Source organism: Gorilla gorilla, chromosome 10 (assembly GCF_029281585.2).
Source record: "Gorilla gorilla gorilla isolate KB3781 chromosome 10, NHGRI_mGorGor1-v2.1_pri, whole genome shotgun sequence".
Lineage (NCBI taxonomy): Eukaryota > Metazoa > Chordata > Mammalia > Primates > Hominidae > Gorilla > Gorilla gorilla.
The window spans coordinates 26943572-26967482 of record NC_073234.2 but is presented as its reverse complement, the minus strand read 5'-3'; the positions used below and the strand labels follow the sequence as shown (position 1 = coordinate 26967482).

Here is a 23911-nt window from a genome sequence, read left to right as displayed (position 1 = left end):
AGGACTACTTGAGCCCAGGAATTTGAGATCAGCTTTGGCAACATGAGATCTCCGTTTCTACAAAAAGTTTAAAAATTAGCCAGGTGTCATGGCTCACGCCTGTAGACCTGGCTACACGGGAGGCCGAAGCGGGAGGATAGCTTGATCCCAGGAGGTCAAGGTTGCAGTGAGCTGTGTTCACGCCACTGATCTCCAGCCTAGGCAACAGAGCAAGACCCTGTCTCAAAAAACCAAACCAAACCAAACAAAACTTCATTGCTGTTTTTCTGTTTTGTAATTGCTAGACTATGTTTTGTTTTATTGATGTCTTCTTCAATAATGTTCAAAATTATCAACTACGTTTCTCAATTTTTTCAATTGAATAAATCAGAAAAAATGGATATATATAACAGCATAAACATAAAAACCTTACAAACATTGAATAATATCTTAAATTAAAGGACAAAAAGACTGAGAAAATATTTGCAACAAATAAGATACATATTCACAATACAATCCACAATATAAAAGAAGTCATGAACATCCATAAGAAAAAAATGGGTATAGCAGTCAAAACTGTATTTGGCTACGAGAACCAGCAAAACATACCATAGTGGCTTAACAGATGAAAGGAAGGACTGTTTCACTTGGGTAATAAGAAGTCCCACGGGAATCAGTCCAAGGCTGATACATTGACTCCAAGTATCCCCAGTGTCCCAGGCTCTGTAAATCTTTAGGTTCATGCATTCTTAGTATGTAGTTTTTATCTTTTTGGTTTCAAAACGACTGTTGCATCTCCTAGCAGCTCAAGTGGAAAGAAGACGGAAATTGGAGAGGAATGCACCAGAAGACTTATTTCTCATATCAATAAGGGGGTGGCGGTGGAACATCAAAATTTAGCTTTTACTCTCTCTATAGTGGAGTCCAGTAAGGGAGAAACATGTTGCAAATGGAGATTGGTTTGGCCAAAGTACAGTGCCTGCTACATAGAGAACCGAAATAGAAAATTCACAAAATAAGAAATTAAAAAATAAAAAATCATACCAAAATAACAATCCACTAAATAGTAATCAAAGCAATTCATGAAAAACTCTTTGGCAGGATTAGAAAAGTTCTTATCTCTTTGGTCTGTCCATCTTAAGTCCAGTACCCAATCCTTAGAAAATAATTTAAAACACAGACAAAATGTACCTTCTAGACTATTTATCACAGTGTTTTGTTGCTGTTAGTTTTGATTTTAATATATAATCTATACATTTGTTTATGCCAGGCAGCTTCTTTTAGGTTGCAAGGAACAGATACATCTTGAAGTTGCCTCAGTTTATGGTTAATGTTGTAAGAACATATGAAAGCAGGAACAGAATAAAATAATGTCATCAGCCACAAGCTGAGGAACGGGACACACAGGTCTCCCTGAGCCCAGCTATTCTGATAAGAAGCAGCTCTATCAGTCCATTATCTTGCTCTTTAAGAGTGGACATTTGTGGCTCTCGACACAGTGCTCTGCCATTATGACTCAGCTTCTCTCTTTTTTTTTTTTCTTTTTGACAGGGTCTCATTTTGTCACCCAGGCAAGAGTTCAGTGGCATGATCATAGCTCACTGCAGCCTCACACTCCTGGGCTCCAGCTATCCTCTCACCTCAGTCTCCCAAGTAGTTGGGAGTACAAGTGTACAACACTATGCCAGGCTAATTTTGTACAATTTTGTAGAGATGGGGTTTTGCTATGTTGCCCAGGCTGGTCTCAAGCTCCTGGCCTCAAGCAATCCTCCCACCTCATCCTCCCAAAGTGCTGGCTGGGATTACAGGCATGAGCCACCATGCCCTCGCTACTCCTTAAGTACTATGCTCTTAAAATTAACATTTTAGGCTAAATCTACTAGAATGATGCATTCAAGTATTTTATAATTTTATTTCAAGTTTTCTTAAAGAAGCAAGGTGTGCTAACTATAGAGCACTTGGGAAATACAAAAAATATACAAAACAGTAAAATCGCCCATAGTCTCACAGTTCGAGGTAACCATTATTAATATTTTGGTGTTTTTCCTGGGGCCCTTTTATCTTTGATAATTTTTTCCTTTTTCTCTCTAATTTGAAGAAGAAAAAGCTTTGTTATTTGTATCATCAAAAGTTAGAGTGAGTATATATGACCAGAAATAAAAATGAACTAATTACACAACACATTTTGGTTGATGTACAGCATGCGAGACCGAATATGAACAAAGATGGGATACCAAATGCTATTAATATCTTTCTATTTAAAATAAAATTTCAGGCCAGGTGCAGTGGGTCATGCCTGTAATCCCATAACTCTGAGAGGCCGAGGCAGGCGGATCACTTGAGGTCAGGAGTTTGAGACCAGCCTGGCCAACGTGGTGAAACTCCGTCTCTACTAAAAGCACAAAAATTAGCCGGGTGTGGTGGCACGCACCTGTAATCTCAGCTACTCGGGAGGTTGAGGCAGGAGAATCGCTTGAACCCAGGAGGCAGAGCTTGCAGTAAGCCGAGCCTGGGCAACAGAGCGAGAGTCTGTCTCAAAAAGTAAAACAAAATAAAACCTCAGAAATTCAGTTCCATTCATTTGCAATTGTTTCTACATAAGCTGATCTGAAACTTACCTCTGAATTACGTATGAAACAATTTGCCGGGTGAATTCATAGCATAAACAAAATGACTAGGGGCATGTTCGACTTATGTGAGGGCTTTTAAGGATTTTTAAACACCTTAACAGCACCCCTGTTTCTATACCCATTAATTATTAGTTTTCAGACAAGATCCAGCACATTCAGAGTGGCATGGCTGTAGACAATAACTAGTTTCCAATGAGTCTCATCTGTTCATTAAAGTTTGTCATCCCACAGAGCAATGAAAAGTGAAGAAAATAGGTTTACATTCTGAGACATGCTTCACCATCCAAAACCAAAACATGCAATCTAGTGTTTACTTTTTTTAATGGCCCAAATAGTGTCTATAGTTACTAAGTAACTATTTTTTTAGTGAAAACAAACCAATGAATCTTGGAAGTCACATTGAAGATGAAGAATATAACTCAAAATTGAAGGCTTTCTCCCTTTATTTGAAGAAGCATTCCTTGACTCCCAACCGTGTTTTACATTCCTTGACCATATTTCTTATATTAGACATCAGTCTCTTATTTTGTTTTCTTGGTAAGCCTTTCTTAGTAGACTTTTAAGGTCTATTATTAGGATATTTTCAATTTCTAGCATAACATTTAGTCCCTAATATTTTCTCAATAAATATGTCTGGCTGAGGGAATGCACCAACACATATTTTAATGAATACATTAAATGTGTTAGGTTTTTAAATGTTGAGACCGTGTTCTTTCATTTTCCACTTCTTCAGGGCTTGCTGGTCACCTTAGATGAGATGATGATTAACCTAATGATTACATAAAGTCACTAAATTAGGTGAAGCAAGACATGAGAAAGATTTCAATGGGAAGATAAAATCATCCTCAAGAAAACCTCAGAGGTAGGCTGGGCACTGTGACTCACACAGTGCTGTAATCCCAGCACTTTGGAAGGCCAAGGCGAGAGGACTGCTTGAGGCCAGCAGTTTGAGACCAGGCTGGGCAACATAGCTGGACTCTGTCTCTACAAAACATTTAAAAACCTAGCTGAGTGTAGTGATGCACACCTGTAGTCACAGCTCCTCAGGAGGCTGAGGTGGGAGGATCACTTGAGCCCAGGAGTTTGAGGTTACAGTGGGTAATGATTGAGCCACTGCATTCCAGCTTGGGTGACAAAGCAGGATACTCCCCCCCACCCACAAAAAAGAAAGAAAACCATAGAGGTAGATCTATAGGATACAAATAGACTATACAACATAAAAGCTGTGTACAGACATTAAACAAAAACCACAGTATCAATATTAAAGGGTAGAAATAAATACATTTGGCCATAATTAAGCTAATCTATTTTAAAATCTTCTGTAAGACAGATGTATCTTTAATTAGAATCCTTTTCAATGATTTTCATCATTTCCAACTAGTAAAGTCCTTTTAAAGTCAAGAATATAGATTTTTAACAAGGATCTAATGCCTGCTAAATATTCTTAAATTCTCTTTTCCTTCAATTCTCAATCCCTTTTATACTTCTTATTTAGCACTTTTCACGATTATCAGTCAGTAGAAGACAGGGTGTTTGTGTCTTCCCACAAAAGAATGAACAGATGGAGGAAAAGCACCAATTTTTTTTACTCATGTGGTACCAATTTATCTCCTTTCTTAATATATTTCTCATAAAAGGAGCATAGTAATTTTAATTGAACCAAAATAATCCCAACTCTTTGCAAGGAATCATTGTCAGAGAGGAAACTGATCTTCTATCTGCTTTATGTTATAAAACCTTCTGGGCTTCTACAGATGCTCACTTCATCTCTTTTTAAATAAAGGGCAGACTATTTGAGATGTTTTTACAGTGAGAAATGAAAAAAGTTAAGCGCTACGAGTGAGAAACCAGGAGTCTAAGGTCTCTCTCTGACATTGACTATCTGTGTGACCCTGGATAAGGCATGTAACCTCTCTGGTCTTGTTTCTTCATCTGTTAAAACTATTTGAATTGGTTGACATTTACCATTCTTTCCAGGACTCTCTATGATATTCAATCAATTATCTGTCTTCTCCAACTAGTCTTTGCTCTTCTTGCTTATCTCATGGAAACACGTTATTTCCACCTTCTCCCACACTCAACTACTATTTTCCTTAGGAGAGACCTTGAGTACTGTTAAATTTCCTCAGAGAAATGTTAAGCAAGTCACTCAAACTCTCTAGGCTGCAGTTTCCTCATCTGTAAAAGAACAGATCACAAGCTCACCAGCCACAGATCTCAGCATCAGATCCTTACAGGGGACTGGTGACCAGGTGAGCAAGGCTCATCACTCTAGAGAGAAGCTGATGCCAACCAGCATAGGTCAAGGACCGTCATAAGACTAGAGGCTTCTCACCCCTTTGCCCAAGGCTACATTATGACCGAGAAATTTCTAAAATATTATTTAAATTATTAGAGCAAACTAAACTCTGAATCAGATTCCTGCTCTGCCACCTCCACTAATCAGGTGCCTAGAAAGGGAAGCAGAATAGGCAATGTTATATTAAATTGCTATGTTTCCTCCAGAGTGGTAGCTGTGATTCAAGACATGTGACTTTGTTTATGTATTATCTTTAGCAAGGTGACCCTCACCTGGAAGATTAACTTTGTGACTCTTAAACCAGAAGGTTGCTTATTGCCCCTTCCTGTTTAATGGGGTTCATGGAGGTCCATACCTGCCAGCCATGCCAGTCCTGCTCTCTCCTGTGCCTGAGTAATGATTTAGGTATCATTCTTGCCCGTGCAGACTGTCCTGACACTTCTGCCACTGTAGGAAAGACAAAAACACAAAACTTCCCAACAATCATATTCCCAGATCTTTACCTAAGTAAACTGAAAGCTCACGTTCACACAAAAACCTGTATGCAAATGTTTATAGCAACTTTATTCATAATCTCCAAAATCTAGAAGCAACCAAAATGTCTTTCCACAGGTGAGTGGATAAAAAAATTGTGGTAATTTTTGTTTTGCTTTGTTTTGAGATAGGGTCTCACTTTCTTGCCCAGGCTGGAGGGTAGTGGCATATTCATAGCTCACTGCAGCTTCAAACTCCTGGGCTCAAGCAATACTTCCATCTCAGCCTTCAGAGTAGCTGGGACTACAGGTATGCACCACCATGCTTGGCTAATGTTTTTTTTATTTTTTATTTTTTTTTCATGGAGACGGGGTCTCCTATGTTGCCCAGGCTGGTCTCAAGCTCCTGGGCTCAAGCAATCCTTCCACCTTGGCCTCCCAAAGAGTTGGAATTACAGGCATGAGCCACAATTCCTGGCCATGGTACATTCATATAATGGAGTACTATTCTGCTGTGAAAAAAAGAATAAACTCTTGATTCACACAATGATGTGGGTCAGTCTTACGTGAATTTTGCTAATTGAAGGAAGCCAGACTCCAAAGGGTGCACACATTGTATAAATCCATTCATATGACATTTTAGAAGCAGCTACACTATGGGGATGGAAAAGAGATGCCAGGGGTTGGTGGCAGTAGGAAGAGGGTAGATTAACTGTACATTAACTGCAGAGATAATTCATGGGGGGAATTTTTAGGGTGACAGAACTGTTCTGGGCTGGGTGTGGTGGCACACACCTATAATCCCAGCACTTTGGGAGGCCGAGGTGGGAGGATCGCTTGAGCCAGGAGTTCAAGACCAGCCTGGGAAAAATAGCAAGATCCCATGTTTACAAAAAGTAAAAAAATTAGCTGGGCATGTGTGCACATACCTGTAGTCCCAGTTACTCAGGAGGCTGAGGTAAAAGTGTTGCTTGAGCCCAGGAGTTTGAGACTGCAGTGAGCTATGATCGCACCACTGCATTCCGACCTGGGTGGCAGAGAAAGATTCTGTCTCCAAAAGGCAGAGGTGGGGAGGGGGTGGGGGGTAGGAACAATTTTGTATGATACTGAGTTGTGGATAAATGGCTCTGCATTTGTCAAAATCCATAGAACTGTACATCACAAAGAGGGAACTCTAATGTATACAATTAAAAAAATATCAACCAGGATGGTGGGGACTGCAGACTTCCACGAATGAATGTAACTGTACACATAACATCCCTGAAGGGGTTGGGAAAAGGTGCAAACCAAAATAATCTTGCAGGTGCTGCTTTGACTTATAATTGTAAGGCTAAAGGCCAAAGGAACTGGACATAAGCACTGTGTTCCAACTGGCAAGTTTCTTTTTCATCGGGTTGGGGTGTGGGGGTATTACCTATGCTGAAACAGCTTTACATGCACCGTAAGTAATAATGGGCAAACAAGGAAATAAAAGTGGATAGTGGGGGTCAGGTTTTTCACTGTTGGAGAGAGAAGTTATAGATAAGCAAAGGCAGAAGGCTAGAAGGAACCCTGTGATACTGGATTAGAGTCAGAAATATGAGAATGAACTCATATTTAGCCATATATAAAAATCATAATAGATATGTGTATATATATGGGTTAATATATGTAGCTCCTATCTGTGCCCTCTGAGAGGGCTTAGTACAGGGTTACAGCTAGTATAGGGTTGCCAGATGAAACATAGGATACATAAGTAAATTTGAATTGCAGATAAACAATAAATACACACACACACACACACACACACACACAGAGACACACACACAGAGACACTTAAGCCTATAAAGGAGTAAAATATATTTGCAAGGGTATGCAAGAAAATTGTAACTGGGTGGCCAGGGCAATGAGATGGGAGGAAGACTGACTTTTCACTATATACCCTTGGACCATAAGTTTCTTATTCACAAAATAAACAACTTTACAAAAATTAAGCAAGTAAAACCTTGTAGCTAACTCAACAAATAAAAGTATTTTCTATGAATTAGAATAAAAAAGGGCTACCTGGTTAACTTTTAAAAATTTCACTGCTTTGTAGTGAAATCACTTATTCGTTATGTAATTCATAGAAGCTGCAGACAGAGGCCGTCTTTTTCCTCCATAAGCAGGTCTTCTCTGCCTTTCTGCAGACCAGGTGGGGGTCACAGGCAAGTGTGACATTTTCTTCCTGGACCCCTTCTTCCATGGTGTTGGGGGAAGGGTACCCGCACATCTGGGGGAGGAGACAGGAGAAAGACGCACTTCTCGGAATCTTGGCTGCTTCTCACTTTAATCAAAGTCTCCTGCTGAGTTGGAGAAGTGAGACTGTTATTCTCTGCTGCTGACACACGGAAATTCTTTAATTAAACTCAGCCTGGCTCCTGTGTTAACCCTCTCCAGGCCGGCGCCAAGGCAACATACTCTAAATGATGAAGAGGAACCTTTTAAAAACTTTTTAATACAGGGGATAATTAGCCTGTGCAATTCATTGTTACAGAATCTCCCAGAGACAAGGTAACTTATTACAGTCTTTCTTTCCTTTCTTTTTCTCTTTCTTTCTTTCTTTTCTTCTTCTTCTTTTTTTTTTTTTTTTTTTAAAGCTTTCAGTTTTATTCTGGATAGGAATTGTCTCCCTGTGCCAGACAGGGCGAAGCTTCCCAGGTCTCTTGAGGCATATGGTAATTGTCAGAAAGGATTGCTGAGGTCAAGAAGAAATTTCTTCCCACTGAATAAGGGCAAAAGGTAGACGAGAAACAACACTGTGGGAAGAGGGAGGGAACAGTCTGTCTTCCGCAGCATCGGACTGCACTGATTGTGCTGAGCCAGAAAGAGTATAACAAAAAGAAAGTAAATAGTGCAATGAGACTGCTCTTTGGTTCAGCCTTTGCCAGAATACAAGGACCTGCCCAGGCTCTGCCACAGGCTGTGCTAACAAACCCAGCCTTGGTTTTGCTCACAGAACTGAAAGAGGCTGGGACGTCGTTAGGGAAACGGAGTCAAACAGCCCTGCTCTCTCTGCTTCCTGCAGATCAGCAGACATGGAGCAGGGACAAAGCTTTCTTCCCACCTGGAAGGAATCTGCGCTTTCCTCATGAGCCTTCTGTTCAAAGGACAATACCCCCAGTCTGATGTGAAAGTGATAGGGCGAGTGAGTAGAGTTCATAATTGTTTACTGCTACCTGGTTTCCTGAACTGTAGAAGTCATGACGAAAGATGTCAACTTTATGAAGCCTTAGGGGACATTTTAGATATCCTTTTCCAATTCATGTGTCTTCTCTTTGCTCTCTTAAGTAAATGAAGAGCTTCTTAACCAAGCCCTCAGAACTAGCTGCCTTGATAAGGATCAGCTGGAGCCAGTCACAGCCTACGCTAGTTTGTGGGCAAGAAGAAAAGCACTTAAAGCAAACTCCCACCCTATGTGGCTCAGTGGATTCACTATCTGCACTACCTCTTTTTAAGAAAACAGGTTTTTGGCACTGTGGTGAATTTCAGCCTAAGTTCCTAGGCAAGATTACTTTCCCTGGTTTGAGTTGGGGAGGATGGCGTTACTCTTTAGTAATTTTGTTGCCCTTTCTTGTGTTGCTATTTGTCAGTGCCTGTATATGATTTTTCCTTCATTTGCTAGAGATTAGGGAAGTTAGGTAGGGTTACACTGTTGATAACAAGTGATCATGCTTCTGTGCAGTCTCCTACCAGATTTTTTGCTGAATGAAAAAGCAATAATAATCGTGATGAGGAGGAAGACAAGGAAAACAACTCTAAAAAAGATGGAGAAAATTGTCGCATAGTTTCATGATAGCTCACCAGTGAGGGGTGCTACCTTCTGTGCTAAGGCTTAGGTAATCATACCCTTTACCACTGTGTGTTGGCAAGAACTGTACTTGAAATCAGGAGACCTGGGAAGGCTGAGGAGGGAGGGTTGCTTGAGCTCAGGAGTTCGAGGCTGCAGTAAGCTATGATCACGCTACTGCACTCTAGCCATTGACAGGCGACAAAGCGAGATCTGTCTCTAAAAAATAAAGTAAAATAAATCAAGAGATCCAGATTTTGAATTCTGTCTTTGCCATCTGTATTTATTAGTACCAGTTACTTAACATCTCTAAGATTGTTCCATCATCTATAAAATAACATTAAAAATGACTATTGACAAAGATGTTTGAGAAATAAAGGAATTAAAATTGCTGCAAAACACCATTTTCTCAGTGTTTGTTGGATCTGGATAATATTGTGATATATGAATTGCATCAGAGTGTGTCATCATTCATCATCATCATCATCCATCATTTCTAAAGTATCTAGATTTGTTCTAGAAAATGTAGCATGCTTCCCAAAGACAGAGTTTCTGACAACTAAGGGTTGGCAGTGGAAGGGAATATCCCACAGAGGTGCTGAAGTCAGTTTGCAAAGAGTTTCGAAATATTCAGCAGGAAACTTAACTGGTAAAAGAAAAGGATTATTCAGGGAGCACCCAGCATGCCACTCATTCTATGTGTGACTTGTATACACTTATTGAAGAATCAGTTATACTGCAGTGTTTGACGTGTTCAATAAATGTTAACATAATTTGTTAACATATAAAAATGGCACAAAGCGATCGTTTTTCTACCTACCTACCGCTTGAGAGGTTTTTTCCTTCTCATCCATTTTGACCAATTTCATAGAAATTTTATTTTCAAATTCTAAAAAGCTATTTCTCTCCATATCCTTGAATGCCTTTGACAGAAGCGACTGGAATCCCCTTTCTCTCAGAACAATGTTCATTAAACATATTTGGTTAAAAATATGTGGAACTCTAATAAGTTTTACTTTAGATAACACAGAAAATCACACAGGGTCTGCATACTTCATGCTAAAGAGCCTTGGGGTTTAGTGAAGAGGAGAACAGAAAATGTCTCTGACTTTGGCTTTGGTCTGACTTCCTCTGATCACTAATTTCCTAGCCCACATGTCTAGGCTAGGACACCACTGTCTGAGAGAGACAATTTCTCTTGTTGTTCCTACAGACTACCCTTGTTGCACGAAGCACAGGATAATCTGTCACCCTGGCTTTTTGGCTTCCTGCTTCAGCACCACCTCTCCTTGAAATGCTCATGTATGGATATGGGTTCATGGGTTCCATCTAGCGGCCACTACTCAAATAATTTGAAAGTCAAGAACATTTCATAGATGACATTGACCTCACCTTTGCTTTGACGTACGGGGAAATTTAGATCTCAAGAGGTGAAATGAAGCATCGTAGGCACATGGCTAGTTAGTGGTAGAACTGGGGCCATCACCAGCCTCCTGACTCCAGCCCAGTTTCTCAGCCACAACAAGGCTTTTTTTTTTTTTCACAACCTTGATATTCTTCCTCCTACAAAATACTTAACTCTCTAGAGACTTAAACATCTTGATTCAACTCTGATACAAAAATAAGCAGAAAACATAACAACTGAAATGATAACTATAGCAATAAAAATATTATAGATTTCCATTGTATGTACTGTAACAATAAGATTCAAATGAATGAAAGATATAGCAGATTTCAGTATGGGGGAGTTAATGGAGGAAGATGGAACTCCATTACCTTCTTGAATGTGAAAGAGTAGATAAATTGGAGGAAGCTCCTAGGGGAGGGCATTTCAGGAACATGGAAAAGCATGAAAAAAATGTCTTCATGTGATGAAGAGGTTGGTTGTATTCCCTAGGCAAATATTAGGGATTTAAAAACAATTATTTCATGTTATTTAACCTATTAATAGATTTTTAAAGTGTACAACATAGTAAATTTCGACCTATTTTACACCAAAGAGGCAATTGACACAATCAAGATAATGAACATGGCTGGGCAAGGTGGCTCACGCCTGTAATCCCAGTGCTTTGGGAGTCATAAGTGGGAGGATTTCCTTGAGACCAGGAGTTCAAGACCAGCCCCAGGCAACATAGTGAGACCTCATCTCCACCAAAAGAAAAAAAAACAGCCAGGCATGGTGGGCTGAGCCTGTAGTCCCAGTTGCTTGGCAGGAAGATCCCGTGGGCCCTGGAGTTTGAGGATGCAGTGAGCTATGAGCTGGGTGACAGAGCATGACCCTGTCTCTAAAAAAGAAAAAAAAAAAGGATATTCATATCCTCCCCGCCAAGTTTCCTTGTTGTGCCCCCTTCGTAATCCTGACTCCTCTCTCCTCTGGCCCATCCCACTCAGACAACCAGTGACCTACTTTCCATCACTTCGGATGAGTTTGCATTTTCTAGGATACTTGTACATTTTTTTCATTTTGAAACAATTTCAAACTTATGGAAAAGTTGCAGGTGTAGTAGCACAAGAGCTTCCGTACACCTTTCATCCGGATTCCCCAGTTGTTAACATTTTACCATGTTTGTCTTCTTATTCTATCTACACATTTATATGTATTATTGCTCTTAAATTTTTCTGAACCAGGTGAGAGCAGTTGCAAATATGATGCCCCATGAGCCTTTACTACTTTGGCATGTATTTCCTTAAAATGAGGACATTTCTATAACCAGAGTGCATCCATCAAGATCGGGACATTACATGGGGTGCGGTGGCACATGCCTGAAATTCCAGGTACTTGAGAGGCTGAGACAGGAGAATCGCTTGAACCCAGGAGGCGGAGGTTGCAGTGAGCCGGGATTGTACCACTGCACTCCAGTCTGGATGACAGGGACTCTGTTTCAAAAAAAAAAAAAAAAAAAAAAAAGAGAAAGGAAAAAGAAATGAAAAAGATCAGGAATTTAACATTAATGTAATACAGCCACAATCCGTAGACTCCATTCAGATTTCACCAATTTTCCAATAACATTCTTTATAATTCCAGAATCCAACCCAGGATCATGTGTTGTATTTAGTCATTATATCTCTGTTAGTCTCCCTTAATCAGGAACATATTCTCATTCTTTCCTTGTTTTTCATAACCTGGGTGTTTTTAAAGAGAACAGGCTAATTACTTCGTAGAATGTCCCTCAGTTTGAGTTTGTCTGATGCTTCCTCATTGTCAGATTTGGGTGGTGCGTTTTTGGCAGGACGTTCACAGAAATGATGCTGTGTTTTCTCAGTTTGTTAGGAGTAACTTAATATAGATTTATCCTGTTTATAGACAACATTATATTTTATCACTCGATTAAGATGATATTGGCTAGGTTTCTACGCTATAGAGCTAACTAGTAAGTAATTTGTATTTCTAAACTACTAATAAGCACTAAATATTTTGGGGGAGATACTTTGAGATTGTATCCATTTTGTCATCAAATTTTCACCTACTAGCTTTTCCATCCAATGATGATTCTATCTAAATTAGTTATAACTATAATGGTTGCAAAATAATAATTTTCTGGCTGGGTGTGGTGGCTCATGCCTGTTATCCCAGCACTTTGGGAGGCTGAGGTGGATTGTTTGAGCCCAGGAGTTGAGACCAGCCTGGGCAACATGATGAAACCTCATTTCTACAAAAAATACAAAAATAGCCGTGTGGTGGCACACGCCTGAAGTCCCAGCTACTTGGGAGGCTGAGGTGGGAGAATTGCTTGAGCCCAGCGGGTTGAGGCTGCAGTGAACTGTGATTGCGCCACTGCAGTCCAACCTGGGTGACAGAACAAGACCCTGTCTCAAAACAATAATAGTAACAATTTTCTAATTCCATAATTATATTTACATTGATTGGTTGGCATTTACTATAAGTTAGAGCTCTCTCTTCTCTCTCATATTTATTCATTCACGTATTATATAAGTATGGATTCATGAGATTTGATTTTTCAATGAATTATAATCAGTTACTATCATTTTTTATTTTGATCCACAAAATGACCTAGATGTGGACAACTGGAGCCCCATGAAGTTGGCTCCTGTGTTATTTATTTATTTATTTATTTATTTATTTATTTATTTATTTATTTATTTTGAGAGGAAGTCTCACTCTATTGCCCGGGCTGGAGCACAATGGTGTGATCTCGGCTAACTGCAAGCTCCACCTCCTGGGTTCACGCTATTGTCCTGTCTCAGCCTCCCGAGTAGCTGGGACTACAGGCACCCGCCACCACGCCTGGCTAATTTTTTTGTATTGTCAGTAGAGATGGGGTTTCACCATGTTACCCAGGATGGTCTGGATCTCCTGACCTTGTGATCCACCCGCCTTGGCCTCCCAAAGTGCTGGGATTACAGGCGTGAGCCACTCCTGTGTCCTTTAGACATGTCCTCATAATTATCTGAGGGCTTCCTTACTTTCAGTACAATAGAGTTCCAGGCTCATCTTGTTCTTTCCCTGCCCCAGCCTTGGAAGCAGACATTTCTCCAAGGAGCCCTGGTTCCTTTTAGTAAAAAAAGGTATTTAGAAACTGAGATCTAAATGCTAGGATGCTCATTGCAACTGGGGTGTCATTGCTCCTGAACTAGGAAATATAACACATTCATACATTTCTACTTCTCAATTTACCTGTCTATCCCTACCTATCTATCATCTATCACATTCCTATCTTTAAAATCCATAACTTCAGACTGATGCCTTCAATTCCAATCCAGTATCACATTTTCCCCTTTGCATATTTGTAACTCCCTTCTTCAACAGTGAGAAATTGCATTCCCAGTCTCCTTGATACATTGACTCATTCACTTGATCCTCCTGCATGTAAGGAATCTCCCAGCTGGGCCAGCCTTGTCCCCTTAGCCCCAGTGCCACCCATCACACCATTTGAGTGTTCCAACTCAAAAGAAGGGAAGGCGAAATAGGAAGTTATTTGTGCTCTTCTCTTCCCTATTCCTTATGTGTATATTATTACTTTCCCTTTTGGATATTGCTCACATCCATTTTCTCCTCTTCAGCTTTACTTCTGTGGCTAGAATTCAGGCTTGAACAGGTGCTTCTGGTTTTGTTCCTGGTAATCTGTCCTGCACATAGCAGCCCAGATGGTCTTTCGTAACAAGAATATGACTATGTTATTTCTCTTTAAAGTCTCCAATGGCTCGTCATTTTCTACAAGGTTAAGTAAGCTCTCTAACTTACCCTGACCTGGCCTCTGTCCATACCTCCATTCTCATATTCATGCCTTCCTCCCTTGGACTATCAGTAAAAGTGAATTTTTGTAGTTGTCTGCATATACCATGTTCCATCACTACCATTTCAGCATGATGCTCCCTTGATTTATGAACCTCTTTCCCCAGTGCACCCTTAGAAATCCTGCTCAGGTGTCACTGTATCTAAGAAGCTTTTTTTGACACTTCTTCCCAACCATTAGTTGTTAATTATCCATACTAATTCAATTTCTTATACATAGTTTTATTATTGCCTATGTCACTCTCCACTGTATTTGTTTACATGTCTGTCTTCTCTACTAGGTAACCAATTCAGAGGACAGGAATTGACTTTTTTGCCATTATAGTTTCAGTATCTAGCACAGTTTCTGCCATGTGTTACACACTTAATAAATACTTATTGAGGCTGGGCGCGGTGGCTCACGCCTGTAATCCCAGCACTTTGGGAGGCCGAGGTGGGTGGATCACGAGGTCAGGAGTTCGAGACCAGCCTGATGAACAATGGTGAAACCCTGTCTCTACTAAGAAAAATACAAAAATTAGCTGGGCAGGGTGGCACTCACCTGTAATCCCGGCTGCTCAGGAGGCTGAGGCAGGAGAATCGCTTGAACCCGGGAGGCGGAGGTGCAGTGAGCCCAGATTGTGCCTCATCACTTCAGCCTGGGCGACAGAGCAAGACTCTGTCTGAAACAAAACAAAACAAAACACAACAAAAACTTATTGAACTGAAATATATATGTATGTGTCTCTGTGTATTTCTTTTTCTTTTCTTTTTGCCTTGGAAGAATGTGGAGAAACATCTGACAAAGGAGCTGTTTTAAGATACCCAGTTTGTGATCATTTATTATGGCAGCCAAAGCAAATAAATGCAGTATCAAGCTTATCGGAATCCACTTGCATCATGCTTGCTAATATCCCCATTGTCAAAGCTAGTCACAAGGCTAAGCCTGCTGTCACCATGAGAGGGGACTATACAAGGGCGTGCATTCTGAGAGGTGTGGTTTATTGGAGAAATCAAAGTAACAGTGTTCAGTGAGATTTATTAGATCGTTTCATGTATCATAATAAAAGACATTGCATTTCTGATGAAGGATTTCGAATGTGGTAAAATAATTCAGTGGGAACCCAACGCAGTACCTTGAAAGAGAGTTACCTTGGGTCAAGTACAATAATTGGCACTCAGACCTGACACTTCCTTTTCAATATACTAAATTCACCATGCAGCAATTATTAGAGCTAACAAAGTGTAATCTGTATTGGAAGAGAGTTATTGAAACCAGTATTTAAAAAAATTATAGCAGAACTCTTCAAATAAATTCTTATATTAACACAGAAACAAGTATGGCAGAATACTCACGGTTATTTTATTTAAAGTTGGGTTTTTCGAGTACCCTCTATTTTCATGTATTTTGGGAAACTTTAGTAATGAAAGCAAATAGTGAAACAGAATTAAATATCCATTTTATAAAATACGACAAACAAGAGGAGAGCGGCTCTGTGGAATTCCACCTCTGTGGAATTCAGGACTGCCATACAGCATATTTTCAAAACTGTTGATTTTGACAAGGCTGACTAGGAGATGCCCTAGAAGCCCCAGGTATGTGTTTCAGTATGATTCTGGCAATGCTGACATAAAGCGCTAAGTAGAATCAGTAGCCTACACTGGATACTGCCCTATAAGGAGTGACGGAGGAAACGTTGCTGATTAAATAAATGGTCTTTTGAATTGGGCTGATGGTAGATGCTATAACTGAAGTTGCAAACCACACTGGGTTCGTTTGCTAGGGCTGCTGTAATAAATGACCACAAGCTGGGTATCTTAAATCAGCAGAAAGTTACTCTCTCACAGTTCCGGAGGCCAGAGGTCTGAGATCCGGGTGCTGGTGTGTCCGGAATTGGTGGGTTCTTGGTCTCACTGACTTCAAGAATGAAGCCGCGGACCCTCGCGGTGAGTGTTACAGTTCTTAAAGGCGGCGTGTCCGGAGTTTGTTCCTTCTGATGTTCGGATGTGTTTGGAGTTTCTTCCTTCTGGTGGGTTCGTGATCTCCCTAGCTCAGGAGTGAAGCTGCGGACCTTCGCAGTGAGTGTTACAGCTCTTAAGGCGGCGCGTCTGGAGTTATTCCTTCCTTCCAGTGGGTTCGTGGTCTCGCTGGCTTCAGGAGTGAAGCTGCAGATCTTCGCGGTGAGTGTTACAGCTCATAAAGGCAGTGTAGACCCAAAGAGTGAGCAGTGGCAAGATTTATTGCAAAGAGCAAAAGGACAAAGCCTCCACAGGGGGGAAGGAGACCCCAGCGGGTTGCCACTGCTGGCTCGGGCAGCCTGCTTATATTCTCTTATCTGGCCCAACCCACATCCTGCTGATTGGTAGAGCCAATGGTCTGTTTTGACAGGGCGCTGATTGGTGCCTTTACAATCCCTGAGCTAGACACAAAGGTTCTCCAAGGCCCCACCAGATTAGCTAGATACAGAGTGTCCACACAAAGGTTCTCCAAGTCCCCACCAGAGCAGCAAGATACAGAGTGTCCATTGGTGCATTCACAAACGCTGAGCTAGACGCAGGGTGCTGACTGGTGTGTTTACAAACCTTGAGCTAGATACAGAGTGCCGATTGGTGTATTTACAATCCCTTAGCTAGACATAAAGGTTCTCCACGTCCCCACCAGACTCAGGAGCCCAGCTGGCTTCACCCAGTGGATCCCCCACCGGGGCCGCAGGTGGAGCTGCCTGCCAGTGCGGCGCCGTGTGCCCGCACTCCTCAGCCCTTGGGTGGTCGATGGGACTAGGCTCCGTGGAGCAGGGGGTGGCGCTCATCGGGGAGGCTCCGGCTGCACAGGAGCCCACGGAGGCGGGTGGAGGCTCAGGCATGGCGGGCTGCAGGTCCCGAGCCCTGCCCTGCGGGAAGGCAGCTAAGGCCCGGCGAGAAATTGAGCACAGCAGCTGCTGGCCCAGGTGCTAAGCCCCTCACTGCCTGGGCTAGTGGGGCCGGCCTGCCACTCCGAATGCTGGGTCCACCAAGCCCACGCCCACCCGGAACTCGCGCTGGCCGGCAAGCACCGTGTGCAGCCCCAGTTCCCACCTGCGCCTCTCCCTCCACACCTCCCCGCAAGCTGAGGGAGCCGGCTCTGGCCTTGGCCAGCCCAGAAAGGGGCTCCCACAGTGCAGCAGCGGGCTGAAGGGCTCCTCAAGTGCCGCCAAAGTGGGAGCGCAGGCAGAGGAGGCGCCGAGAGCGAGCGAGGGCTGTGAGGACTGCCAGCACGCTGTCACCTCTCACTGGCAGGGTTAGGTTTTTCTGGGGGCTGTGAGAGAGAAACCAGTCTGTGCGTCTCTTTGGCATTCCTGGGCATCCCTCCAGGCTCCGCCTGTGCTGTCACACTGAGTTCCCCCTGTGTGTCTGCTTTCTCCTCTTATAAGTGATATAGGAGTTAAGAAGAAATGATTTAGGCAGATAGTGAAGGTAAGGAAGTCCTCAGTAAGGTTTTCCTTTTAATGAAAAGCAGCCCTCAAATCGTTTTCTTTTCTAACAATGAGCAGCCTGTAAAATCGAGCTGCAGACATAGACAAGCAAGCTAGAAGCTTGCACGGGTGAATGCCAGCAGCTGTGCCAATAGGAAAAGGCCACCTGGGACTAGGCATGTCCAACTTCATATACTTGGTCATCATTTCCTACATTCTCACACAGAAGAGAGCACTCAAAAAATAGTTTTGAGAATCATTTGCTAATGATTTAATACTATCATAAGGGAATAAAAGACTTTTCTTTTAAATGAGTGCTTAAAGGCGATTGGAAGCCTTGCTAAAGTTCAGGGGTGAATGCCTTATTATTTTTTTATATTTGGGGGCAAGGGCTTTCCAGTGAAGACTGGAAAACCTGCTAGACAGATTCTAAAAGAGCTGTAACACCGGGTGAATGCTGTAGAAGCACATAGTGTTAGTAAGGTGTGGGTCAGATACGGCTTTAGAGAATGTAGCAACTGAAAGCCCAGATGGGAAGCTCCGTAGGCAGCTGGGTAAGCTAATATTTCTAAATAATATGTTCAGAGATTCGGACTGAATGCAATTGCAACCTTCTCCACCAGTCAGCAGTGACTTCTGAAGTTACAGAAGTGTGATGAATTGCGGTCAATATGGGTTCTACCTTCACTTTGGAGTCAGTCAGTGACCTTAAAATACCTGCCCAGCTGAATTTTCTTAGAGTGCTTCATTTCCTGTGGGCCCTTTTACTCCAAATTCCAGATGATGGCTTTTAGTCTGTGGGGCCGCTTTAAGAGGCAGAAATCTGATCAGAACAACTAGAAGGCTGTGAAGGTGCTGCTGTGTGGACAGGTAGGGCAGAGTGCTCAAGGCTTTCCAATGCTCCTGCAATGGATCCTCCCTACCCAGCCCACAACCTGGCAGCTCAGGGGCCAACTGTTCTCTGTAGCTTTCTACTATCATGAACACAGGAAATGGGGGTGGGTAGCTTCTGGTTTCTGATTGAGGGAGTAGAAAGTGATGCTACAGGGATCACAAGCAGAGAAGCTTTTAAGCCATTTGAGAAACTGTGTCCAAAGGCAAGTGGATTTTAGCAGTAGCAGCAGCAGACCCCAGAAAAATTCGAAGAAGCATTAGTTTGTGCACTGTTAAATGCCGCTGTCTCATGAATACTTTCCTAATGAAGGCTGAGGGCAGGCGGCTGTATGCCAAAGGTGCTGAGTGGCAGGGGGAGGAAGGGAAGGAAGCTGTGCAGTGTGTACTGCTTGCTTATCAGGAATCACGTCATTTCCTGTGTAAAGGGGCTGTGTGGTCTCCAGGGGCACTGGGAAGCCTTGGATGGCATGATTTCACCTTCTTCTTGCTCATCATTGAGGACCTCTCATTAGTTAATGCTAGCCCTATTCATTTCATCATACATTTATTGTGTTCATACAGCGTTCTGAGCTCCGTGTTTAATCTTAGCAGGCTCATAAAGAGGAGTTAAGGACACTTTTGTCTTGAAAATGCTAACGGTCCCACATGTGCTTGGGACCAGGGCTGCTGGAAAACCCACTAAGCAGCACACGGGAAACTAGAAAAGCAGAGGAACAAAGTTTTGGGGTTTTTGGGAGAGGGGGTGAAGAATGACATATTTTATTCCAAAAGCATAAAATATTTAATAGTGGAAACTATGAATGATACTGTTTAATTTTTAGCAGGCCAAAATATTTTAAGATTTATAAGTTTTAACCTGGCCCTGGAGTGAGGGCAGAAAATATGTACACAAACAACTCTAATACAAGACTGAATGTGATGTATACCATAACAGAGCACCAAAGTACCAATGAATTGGGAGACAGAAGAACCACAATGTCTTTATAAAGTGGTATTTGAAGTGGACTTCGATGAACAGATAGGCAGGGTTGGAGTGCATGATCACTAAATCCATTCAAACCTTCTAACATTGACTTTTTATGGTGTGGGGGTGGGTGGGATGGGCAAGGATTCTCCATGCAAAGGGACTATCTCAGGAACAGACAGTCACGGGGGCGGGGGGACTAAGCTTTCCAGTGTGCCTGGAGAAAAAGGCACATGTGAGGTCATGGATCTCAGGGCCCAGGCTAGTCTAGTTTGGCTGTAGCAGGAAGTGTTCCTCACTCTGCTCAGACCCAGGTACTGCTTCAAACCAGAAAGTCTGGAGAGTGGGCTCCTTCCTCCCCTAATGGGGCAATTTGCCCAAGGACAAAGTCCAGGCTTGCTCCTCTGTATCAGACCCTGCTCTGGGTAGAGGGAAACCACCACATGCTTTCTTGTTTGATGTGCTGAGTGCTCAACTGAGCTGTCTGTGCCCCTACACTGCTTCTGTGTACTTAGAGTCAACCTTTAGAGGATGATATTTCAACATTCTGCATGGAGTTTTCTCTGTAAAGTACAATGAGTTTGTGACTGACCAGAACTACAGACATTCCCTTTTGTTTGTGAGCTGCATGACCAATGTGTTTGGCCTCATTAAAAATGAACTGGGCAAGCTGGGCATGGTAGCAACTCAGGAGGCTGAGGTGGGAGTCTCATTGAGCTCAGGAGTTCGAGTCCAGCCTGGGCAACATAGCGAGACCCTGTCTCTAAAAAATATAATAATATAAAATCTTGAAATAAGAATGAACTGGTCAAATAGGAAAGTTTTCAAGGACATCAACTGGTCTTTTCTTGCACAGAGGAGATTCGCAGGATGAAAATACTCTGAGGCTTCTTCCCACTGCAGGGCACAGACCCGAGTTAAGTGTGGCCTGGCCCTCAGCACTTCCCAGGTGCCCTTGGTGCATCCTGGTGCTGACCTGTGCCCCTCCACACTCCTGCTGTGCAGCTCCTGCTCCCCTACAGGAGCCTGCTCCTGAATCCCTGTGTCTCCTCTCTGTGCTCTTATGAGTCACCGAAACTCGCTTGTGAATTTTATTCACAGGGTTTTGACGGCTTCTTTCTATCCAAATTTATTTCCTCCTTGACCTCATTCCTTCTGTCTTGTTTCCATCACCAGTGAAAGCTAATATTATTTACATAGGGAAATGCATAGTGGATGAAAGGATACAGTTCTAGGAGTCACGTGGCCAGCCGAAAAAAGTTCTGCGTAGACACACACACACACACACACACACACACACACACACACACACACGTATAAACATATCATAACAAACTTAGCAGCTTAAAGATGAAGATTAATAGTGTTACTGTTTAAGGAGCTCAAAGATAAAACATTTGCAAATTTAAAGCACACTTACACATGTATTCCTCTTGAGGACTTGGAAACATAGTTTTGCAGAATAACTCTGGCTGCCAGCTAGCACGGGAAGAGAAGTGTTAAGTGTTGAAAACTGTTAACTGTTCATGGACCAGTATAAATTGAGTCATAGGGGTGAGGGGTTTTTATGTTTGCCATATTTCCTATTTCCACTACTTTCCTGAATAAGTACATTTACTCTGGGTTAATTTTTGAAATAATTTTGAAATTATTCAACACATTATTGTGTGTATATGCAAAGACTAGGGAAAAGAAGCTTGGATTGGTAGCAAAAAGCCTACTGTGATTTTGAGCAAATTATTTTACCTCTCTCAATATATCTTTTCTTATTTTAAAATAAGGAGGTTGAACTATATCATTTCTATGCTTTCTTTCATTGTTAGCAATCCATGAATAATGGAACAGTGCACAGAATAGTAAACACTGGATTAGGATCCAGTATTGGCTCGAATCCTTATAACTGTGTGATCTGAATACAGTAATTTCTTCTCCCTGGGCCTTACTTTCTTCATCTGAAAAATTACAGGATTGGCCTCTATCTTCCTTATCATCTCTTCAGACTCTCATGTTTTGTAGTTTTCCTCAGTTACGGTAGAAATCTCATCCTTCTCTTAACATTTAGTCCTGTGCTCCAGGGAAAGAGGAGGGAGTTGGGAGAGGCCTGATATAATCATTAATTTTCTCTGTCTCTCTCTTTGTTTTAACTCTCTTTCTCCTTCCCCCTCCCCACCTTCTCCTCCACTTTTTTTTTTCTAGAACACTGAGAAAGTTTCCTCATAGTCTACTTGGCAGTTGCAGCTGTGCCTAGAATGAGTCCTGAAACCTAGATCTGAGTTGCGGTAGAAAGCCTATCACTTCCTTGCTTGTTTGAAGACAGCCTACTGTAAGCCCTATGGCTTGGAGGTGACCAGGCTCTCCAGGAGATCAACACTTCGAGCCCTGTATGTTTAAGGAATAGTTTTGACTTAGAGTGATAGAGAACACCTAAAGAGACCATGGCTTTTAAAACTAGAAGTTTCTGAGTGTGGTGGTTAATGCCTGTAATCTGGGTACTTTAGGAAGCTGAGACAGGCAGATTGCTCGAGCCCAGGAGTTCAAGATCAGCCTCAACAACATAGTGAGACCCCATCTCTACAAAAAATACACAAATTAGCTGGGCATGGTAGTGCACACCTACAATCCCAGCTACTCAGGAGGCTAAGGTGGGAGGATCACATGATCCTGGGAGGTTGAGGCCACAGTGAGCTGAGATTGTGCCACTGCACTCGAACCTCAGTGAGAGAGTGAGAGCTTATCTGAAAGAAAGAAAGAAAGAAAGAAAGAAAGAAAGAAAGAAAGAAAGAAAGAAAGAAAGAAAAGAAGGAAGGAAGGGAGGGAGGGAGGGAGGGAGGGAGGGAAGGGGCTAAAAACAGTTAAGTATTATAATGCGAGCATCAGTCCAGAAATCCAGCAATAGTCCCTCCTGGAATCCACTGACTTTTCTCAACAGTTTTTGGCTCTTCTCTTTTAGGGTTGCCAGATAAAAATACAGGATGCCCAGTTAATGTGACTTGCAGAAAATAATAATAATTTATTATTATATAATACATAATTTTTTAGCATAAACATGTCCTTTGCCATGCTTAGTTTGGGACATACTTACACTAAAAAATTATTTGTTCTTTATCTGAAATTCAGAATTAGGCATTTTATATTTTAAATTCAGAACTAGGCATTTTATATTTTTATTTGCTAAATCTGGCTACCCTATTCTCTTCTTAATATTCTTCATCTCTCCCAGCTTTGCCCTCCTTCCCTGCCCCCTCTTCTAGGGGAGTCAGATCGAGTTGTAAGGAGAACATGCCCACTGTCTCGATGGCTGCAGCGTGCAGTCCATACAGACGGTGAGGAAGAAATGGGTTTCCACCCATGCTGTAGACGAATGTTTGTGTCCTCCCCAAATTCCTTTGTCGAAGCTTAACAACCAATGTGTTTGGTATTTGGAGATGGGCCTTTGGTAGGTAATTAGGGTTACATGAAGTCATGGGGTGGGGCCCTCATGATGGATCTGGTAAGAAAAGAGAACACTGTCTCTCTCTTCCACCAGGTGAGGATGCAAAGAGACAGTGGCTGCCTGCAAACCAGGAGGAGAGCCCTCACCAGGAACCAATCTAGCTGACACTTTGAACTTGGACTTCAAACCTCCAGTATTGTAAGAAATAAATATGTTTTCAAAGTCATTTAGTCTACATTATTTTGTTTTGAATAATACAACCTGAAAATACATTTTCCCCTCACCCTACCTGAGCAATATCTAAGTTGCTTAAGGCACCCAGGGCACATAAAAGGAGAAATGTCCCATGCACAAGGCACAGCCATGCCCAGGAGAAGCAGCCCGGCACAGAAGGGAGCACACAGGCTCGGGGCTCTGCCACTCATTCTTCCTGTGACCCTGGGCAAGACACTGAAGGGGGCTTCAGCTGACTTGTTTGTAGTGGGCTTAATAGTGTTTGCCTTGCCTCCTCTGGAAGGCTGCAGAGACCGGATGTTAAAGCACTTTGTTATCTGTAGGGTTTATTTGAACGAGAAAGGAAATGTGCATATGCTCCAGGATGTCTGTGTATCCAAAGACACACACACACTCTCTCTCACACACACACTCTCACACTCACACACTCACACACACACTCATTCAACACATGCACACACTCACACATGCACACACTCACACACACACACTCACACATGGTCACACACTCA

The 23911-nt window shown here is 42.2% G+C and overlaps 1 long non-coding RNA gene and 1 other non-coding gene across 2 annotated transcripts; both read right to left on the bottom strand.

The window, feature by feature from the left end:
- Positions 1 to 262: 262 nt before the first annotated feature.
- LOC109029075 (uncharacterized) lies at positions 263 to 16722 on the bottom strand. The gene is made up of 5 exons (XR_002008076.4): positions 16269 to 16722; positions 14985 to 15105; positions 7425 to 12066; positions 5264 to 5355; positions 263 to 961 (listed from the first exon to the last, which is right to left on the bottom strand). It is a non-coding gene; the product is annotated as an uncharacterized lncRNA (long non-coding RNA).
- Positions 16723 to 18261: 1539 nt separating this feature from the next.
- Positions 18262 to 18323, bottom strand: LOC115930300 (U7 small nuclear RNA). The gene has a single exon (XR_004066943.2). It is a non-coding gene; the product is annotated as a U7 small nuclear RNA (small nuclear RNA).
- Positions 18324 to 23911: the final 5588 nt, after the last annotated feature.